Below are 7,980 nucleotides of genomic sequence, written 5' to 3'. Positions count from 1 at the left end.
CTTGAAGTACTCACAGTTATTTCTTTTGAATGCTCCTGTGTTGGGGATGTGCTGTCAGGATTCAGATCCAAGAGGACATTGATCAAGATGGTGGTGACTTCAGAGGTGGATATCAATACAGTCAGCAACTCTCTTCTGTTGCAGGTGAGAGGAGAAGAGAGGTTAAAATAGAGAAGAGAGAGAGAGTTAGATTTCAAGTAATTTATATTCCCCATGGATTGAAGTTCTTAAATGACCCATTAAGACCGGGAACGCATCTACAGTATGTATCATTTTTAGATTTAGCATATACAAGCTCGTAGCGCAGCACAGAGTGCCGCGCTACAAGCTTGTAGATCTGCTATTTATTTTTGAAAAAATGTGAAAATGTGTGCAAATCTTCTGAATTGCGTATATTTACAGTACACTTTTAACTCAAATCTTTGCTTTTTGGGGGTGGGGGAACAAAATATTTTGAGATGGGGGTCCGCGGCCAAATACATATAATTTTGGGTGGTCCTTGACATGAAAAAGGGTGAGAACTGAGAACCACTGATTATACCAACATAAGTAAAAAACTAAACAAAACAAAAAATTGCTTTAAAATATATATATTTATATTCAAAGATTTGCAAAAAAAAATCACAATGCTTTTTTTTATGGGTTAAACATTTCATTTAATTTCACCACGTCTTTAAAAAATATAACCTTAAAATCTGCACAAGATGTATTGAATTTTTTGGGACATGTCATTTGAATCCAGTTGCAGGAACGACTGGAGGGTCAGAGGGTGTCGGACTTTACACTGAGCTGGCAGACTGGTCAAGAAGGACAGGTCTTCACATACAGAGAGACAGAGCAACGACTCCCAACATGTGGGCCGGGGCCACTGATAATATAACATTAATATAAAAAATCTAAATGGCATGATATTTTTGGTATTTTTTCTTTAACTGAGTTTTCATTGTGATACCGATACATAGGAACTTGAAATATACTACAATAGTTCCTTTTATACAAGCTGATACACAATTAATTGATAATTACAATAAACATGCTCTGAAAAAAAGCACGTGTCCACCCATCTGACCACTTAACACGGCAGCCAAAAAGTGGGTGGGCCCACTTGAGATTTTCAAGTGGGCCCTGGTTCAGAAAAGGTTTGAAACTACTGAGACAGAGGATGACCCATCTTGATCCACACACTCAGTTAATCACTTTTAATACCGACATATTTGAATAAGTTAGTTTACAGAATGTTAACTACAAATTGCAAGACTTTCTAGTCCATGTCTATATTGGATTAATTGGATCTCAAGACAGGGAGCACCACTGCCCTTAACATGTAGTGTTGCTGTAAGTAGGAATAAACACAGAAGTACCCGGGAGGACGTGGACAAAGAAAGGGGTGGAGCCAAACCAAGTTCCAGCCTACCCCTTCCCATTAGAAGAGCTCAGACTATTGGGGTTTTTAAATCTCTCCTCAAGACTCATTTCTTTTCTCTATAGCTTTTAATGTGGTTTGAGTCTATGTCTTCTATCTAGTTTCATATGTTTTTTATTTTTGCATGTCCTATGACTATGTTGTTGTACAGGCCTGTTCTGTTGATGCCTTCTATGTACAGCACTTTGGTCAAATCAGATCGTTGTAAATGTGCTACATAAATAAAGCTTGCTTTGATTTGTTTTGATATGAAAACAATCCCAAAAGAAGCGACTAAGGGCCATATGAGCACACAAACACACAAAAAAAAGAAAAATGGACACATTTGAAATCTTTTCAAAACATTTTAAATACACTACACACATCTTGTATGGGGGTCCCTGGCACAAAATATTTTCAGATGGGGGTCCGTGGAAAAATGCATATTCATTTGGGGGTCTACACCAATTGCCAAAAATAGTTTGTGAGCTTGTAGATCTGCTATTTACGCTGGGGTTCACCCAGCTGTGGTGCATCCAGTATAGTATAGGTCATACATTATGTACATGTGGCGGTGGATTTGAACCAAGGGGCAAGTCTTAGATATTTACGATGAGGCCGACACGGAAGCTTGTAAATGGCCAGAGTGGCACTGTTTTACCCTGCACCGACCTGCGGTGTCAGAAAGAATTTATTTTAACGCAAGTGAATGGGTTTTTTGACAAACTTTAGACTAGATTTTCTTACTGTAATAAAAATTGTCATAAATTCTATATGCTTCCAGTCACTAGTTTAAAGTCTCCTTTCAATCATCAGGATATGCGTTTTGCTAAATTATGGTCCTATTTATTATAAAATTGACGATAAAGTAGGCTATTCTCTAGGAGGGGCGGGATGATTTGATTGACAAGCTACACAACCAATAGCATTCATTCCCCGCCCCCCGCTCTTGATTGACAAGCTACCCAACCAATAATGCTCTGGTCTCATTCTGACGCGTATTGAAAGATGGCGGACCTCTTGGAACAATCGGCTTCATTTTCGGTCTGTAGAAAGCAGCGGAGTGGGTTTGTCCATCTCATTTATACAGTCTATGATTTGAACACACAACCTCTGTGGTGGTGGGCAGGCACACACTGCTGTGCCACCGGAGCGCCCAAACACTATTTACTTGAACACTTCCCCTGATGTTGGTTGACTAGGTTTCATGCTATAGGGATGCAAGAAACAAGTAGTAGTGCTAGTGCTCTTGTATTTAATTTTCTCTGATGGGGGACTCTCCTTGAGCTGAGAGAGAGAGAGAGAGAGAGAGAGAGAGAGAGAGAGAGAGAGAGAGAGAGAGAGAGAGAGAGAGAGATATGCAACACATTTTCCAGTCAGATACAGGTCGAACTAGATGAGCAGGATGTTATGAACTCCAAATGTTTCTAAGAATTGAAAGAGCTGTCCACCCATTTCTGATGAAACATAACTTAAGATTTATCCTATTAAATCATTGTCCTGCTGCACTTACTCATGCAGAATAAGACAATGGTTCCTATGTTACACCGCGGGCCTTATCTGTCTAGTCTAGTTTAGCAAATGTTTCTAAGAATGGAAAGAGCTGTCCTGACATTTCTGATGAAACATAACTTAAGATTTAGCCTAATCATTGTCCTGCAACATATACTCATAAAGAATAAAGACAATGGTTCCTATGTTACACCCCGGGCCATCGGTCTAGCAAAGAGTGACTTCCTGTACAAAGTGCATGGGTGCAGTAAGTGCAATAAAAACATTTTTGTCAGACCATAAAGTGAGCGGCCAAAGAGTCCAAAGAGAACGCGGATACCTGCATCACACTAAACCAAAAAGTCACATTAGGTCTCTCTGCATCACTTAACCACGTCAAATCTCAGTTTTGACATCTATTAAATTATCTCTGATGCAACTCATGGTACTGTATACTGTATATATATGTATATATATATATATATATATATATATATATATATATATATATATATATATATATGTATATATGTGTATATTGTTAATTAACAGTATATATATGTATATATATATATATATATATATATGTATATATATATATATATATATATATATATATATATATATATATATATATATATATATATATATATATATATATATATATATATATATATATATATATATACATATATATACTGTTAATTAACAATGAATGATTTTGTAACATTTTCATATAAAGTTATATTATTCTACTCTACATGTCACATCATTATAGGGAAATTGGGCATCTGTATTAAAGGAATTCAACTGACAACCTCTTCAAATAAAATATTGAATCAGAATATAGCTGATTTAGCAAGGCACTGACCCATGTGATATTTAATTGGTGTTATTGTACAGTTTCAACCTTATGATCTTTAAATGGTCTCTAAGGCCTGGGTTAATAAAAAAAAAAACTCTGTCCGTGTCCGTGTGTCCGTGTGTCCGTGTGTGTGTGTGTGTGTGTGTGTGTGTGTGTGTGTGTGTGTGTGTGTGTGTGTGTGTGTGTGTGTGTGTGTGTCTCTGTATGGGTGTGTCTTGATGAAGGAATTCCCCATGGCAGCCTATAACTGATGCCCTCTCAACACTGAACCACTCAGTTGTCTCTGGGAACAGAAACAGGTAACAATCCAATTTCTTATTGTTTATTTTTACAACCTTGGCAATTGTTCTGTCAATGTTAACTATTTCTGTAGGACACAGATACAATATTATAAATGTTTACACATTTTTTATATATATATATATATATATATATATATATATATATATATATATATATATATATATATATATATATATATATATATACACATATATATATATATATGAGTGTGTGTGTGTGTGTGTGTGTGTGTGTGTGTGTGTGTGTGTGTGTGTGTGTGTGTGTATTTGTTATACCTTTAAAACCGGGAAAGCATCTGTGTTATTTTAGATGTTTTTAGCAACAAGAATTCTTTAAATACAACAATTAAGATTTTCTGAAGCAGTCATGTCGACGTTATAAGGAATACCTCTTTTACTGCTGCAGCATGCAAATACCACACCTACACAGTGGTGGAAAGTAACTAAGTACATTACTCAAGTACTGTACTCTTGAGTAGATTTTTTTGGTATTTTTACTTTACTGGAGTACTTAATTTTCAGTACTTTTACTTCTACTCCACTACATCTCAGAGGCAAATATTATACTTTTACTCCACTACAATTATTTGAAAACTTTAGTTACTATTTACTTTGTAGATTTTTATTATTATTACAAAACATACATTACCCACTTCAGCCCTATATATATTTCGGCCATTTGAAAATATCACAACGCATTGTTAGCTTGTAGATCTGTTATTCTCAAAAGATTATAGGCCTACATTTGAAAACAAATCTTTACTCAAGTAAATTTTGATTACTAGACGTTTTACTTGTAACAGAGTATATCAACCGTGTGGTATTAAAGTAAAACATGTGAGTAGTTCTTCCAACACTGCACCTACACAACTCAAAGTCCTTGATGCTCACATACCCCATCACTCATGGTGTAAATTCACATACTGTAGGCAACTAATATGAGCCATTGAGGGTGAAGTGCCACTTGTGTGTTGTGTGTGTGTGTGTGTGTGTGTGTGTGTGTGTGTGTGTGTGTGTGTGTGTGTGTGTGTGTGTGTTTCTAGAAATAGTTAGAGGGCGGAGATATGGTGTGACATCTAGCATTATCAATGCTTTGCTGTATTAGTCAATATTTGTCTTTGAAGTATCCAAAAATACAAATACTATAAAAAGTATAAATACTCAGAAATGTACACATGTACAGTACTTGAGTAATTTACTTTCTTACTATCCAATAAATAAATGCATCAGGAAATGTTAAGCAGGCTGGATAGCCGAAACGTCTGTCACCTTTCCTGAGGCATGGAAAAATAAAACAAACAAATGGGCTTGGAACTGTTATTACATAATCGCAGTTATTACATAATCACAATTATTACGCATAATTGTTTCCATGTTGATGTTATTTGTCATATCTGCCTCATATCTGCCAAACAGAAATGTATTTTGTATGCATATGTTCCAGTGTTCAACGACAGAATCACAATTAAATAGTTAATCGCAATTTTTTGAGTGACAACTAATCGTCGTGAAATCTCATAATCGTGACAGCCCTACAAAAAATATATATATATTTCTGAGAGCGACCCTCCTTATTCTTTGATGTATTGAACAGTTTAATTTGGACATACGACACACCAGAGTGGTCAGAGAACACGCGGTGGTATAGAGATTACTTGGCAACAGGGCAATTAAGGGAATGAAAATGTTCACATTTCTTCAAGGACTTAAAACGACTGACATTTTCTCTGACTTCATCACAGGTTATTCTCGATCTCAAGTAAACATCAGACCATGGCAATCAGCACTGCGGGAACATTGCCGACTGACAGTGAAAGTGCATCTCTTTCAGCTGACAAGGACTTAACGGAGGAAACAATTGTCAAGGAGTTAACAGAGGAACAAATTGTCAACAAGTACTGGCAACCAAATGCTGAAGGCCTTTTACAATATGTAAAGTTGAACGAGAAATCCACAAACACAACACTGTTCTCTTTTTTGGCCCTGCTCAACATGTACGTTCCCGAGTCCTACCTTCTGCCCTCACAGTGCCAAGAGGTCCTTGGCCCTCCAGATCCCATCTACGGAGGTCCCCCGTTTGAAGATAGAATGCAGCCATTCACAGTTTTGATCCACACATTGACTCCAGAAACCAGTCAAGAAGACAAACGGGTCCAATTTATTCATCCAGCCATTGCACGGAGGTCTGTGCAGCTTCTGCACAAGCTGGGATTCTCCAGGAGCGACCTGGTGAAGAGCTTTATGACCCGTTTTTCAGGAGATCAGACAAAGCCTCACCCAATCCAGTTCATCAAAGATCTGCTAACGAAGAGGGAACTTGGAGACAAGCGTAAAAATAACTTCTCAAAACTGATCGAGGAGATATTGAACAACGAGAACCTTCACAAAAGCAAATCTGTGTTGTTGATTGCGTCAGAGAAATTTAAAACATTCCCCCTGTTCCCACAAACCCTTGCTCGTCTTAACTACATTAAAGGCCACAGTTATGACCAAGCTGAAAGGTGGGCAACGGAAGCCATTCGACGAGCACCAAAAAACTCCTACGTGGCGGACACCCTTGGGCAAGTGCACAAGAACAGCTTGTTAAGGAACGCCACGGATGATACTGAAGTCTTAGACATGGCGAATAGGGCCATGAAAGCATTCAAAGCAGTATGTGAGAAAGCAGAGAAAGAGGTGTGGCCAGAAATGGAGGACACAGGAGTGGCAAGCGTTTCAAATATCTTCAACAACAGAGGTCTCTTTGGATGCAATCAAGTGGCAAAGATCATCTTTGACAAACTCACTAGCGGGAGAAATGGAGAGGCATGGCGAAACACCCTCGTCGGAGATGCCACAAGTTATCCCTCAGAACCATCTAGTTTACAAACGCATAGCGGTCTCATCTCCAACCTGAAAAGTGAAGTTAAAGACAAGTACCACTTTTTTGAATGGTACCTCACTTACTCCAGGGTTGATAGTGAAAGCTTGGAACCATCTTACTTCTGGAAGGATGTTGTGCTTTGTTATCAGAAGTACACAAATGAACCAGAAACTCAAACAACTAGCTTCTCAGCTATTTTTGATTGTCTGTATCATGGTCTATACACATCAAAGGGAAGACATGCTGGGTTTGAAGAGACTGCAAAAACCACATCCGATTTGGAAACAATGCTAAATAATTTGGAACATTCTCACAAGGCAAGCACTACCGACGTCGGACATGCCGAGAGGTACATCCTCTCCAACCTCATCTTGAGCAACAAGGTACAAGATTCTCCCAAGCTCACCCCAATCAAAGACCTCAAAATGATAATATGCATTTTCTTGGCTGAAGATCTGAGGCACAGAAGCCCTGAGTTTTACCTATTGGCGCTGTTGCTTTTTTGGCCAGAGAAACGGCAATTGTCAGTATACCATGATGAAGAGGATGGAAAAAGGGAAGAGGCTACAAAGGTTGAGCAAAACAAAACATGGGAGGATGACGAGCCAAACGGCAGTGACACAAAGCAGCAAACACTAGAAGATGTAGTACAACTTCTGTCACTTGACACAGTGATGAACCATGACCTCAACGACCACGTTTCATTCATGGAAAACTCATTCCAGAAAAAGTATGCCAAGTACCTTCGTGGCCGCTACCTCTTGCCTTTGTTTTTTCTTGGCAAGGGCGGTGGATTAAGCAGATGGGTTCACAAATCAAGACTAGATGTAATCTTGGAAGCAGAGGCAAAGATTCAAGAGGACAGTGACAAGAGAACAAACAACATGAACCAGAGAAAAACTCGTCAGAACCGAATCGATGAGATGTGGAACAACAGACACGTGTGGCAAATCCGGGAGGTCCAAGACCTCCTTCTGCCTGTCCAAGGAGAGGCCTCATCTCAGACTGTGATGTCTGCGCAAAACGAAGTGTTTGCCTGCACTGAAGGGAAGAAAAT

Source organism: Gymnoscopelus microlampas (genome assembly GCF_963454915.1).
Source record: "Gymnoscopelus microlampas genome assembly, chromosome: 19".
NCBI lineage: Eukaryota > Metazoa > Chordata > Actinopteri > Myctophiformes > Myctophidae > Gymnoscopelus > Gymnoscopelus microlampas.
Note: the sequence above shows the minus strand (reverse complement) of the source record.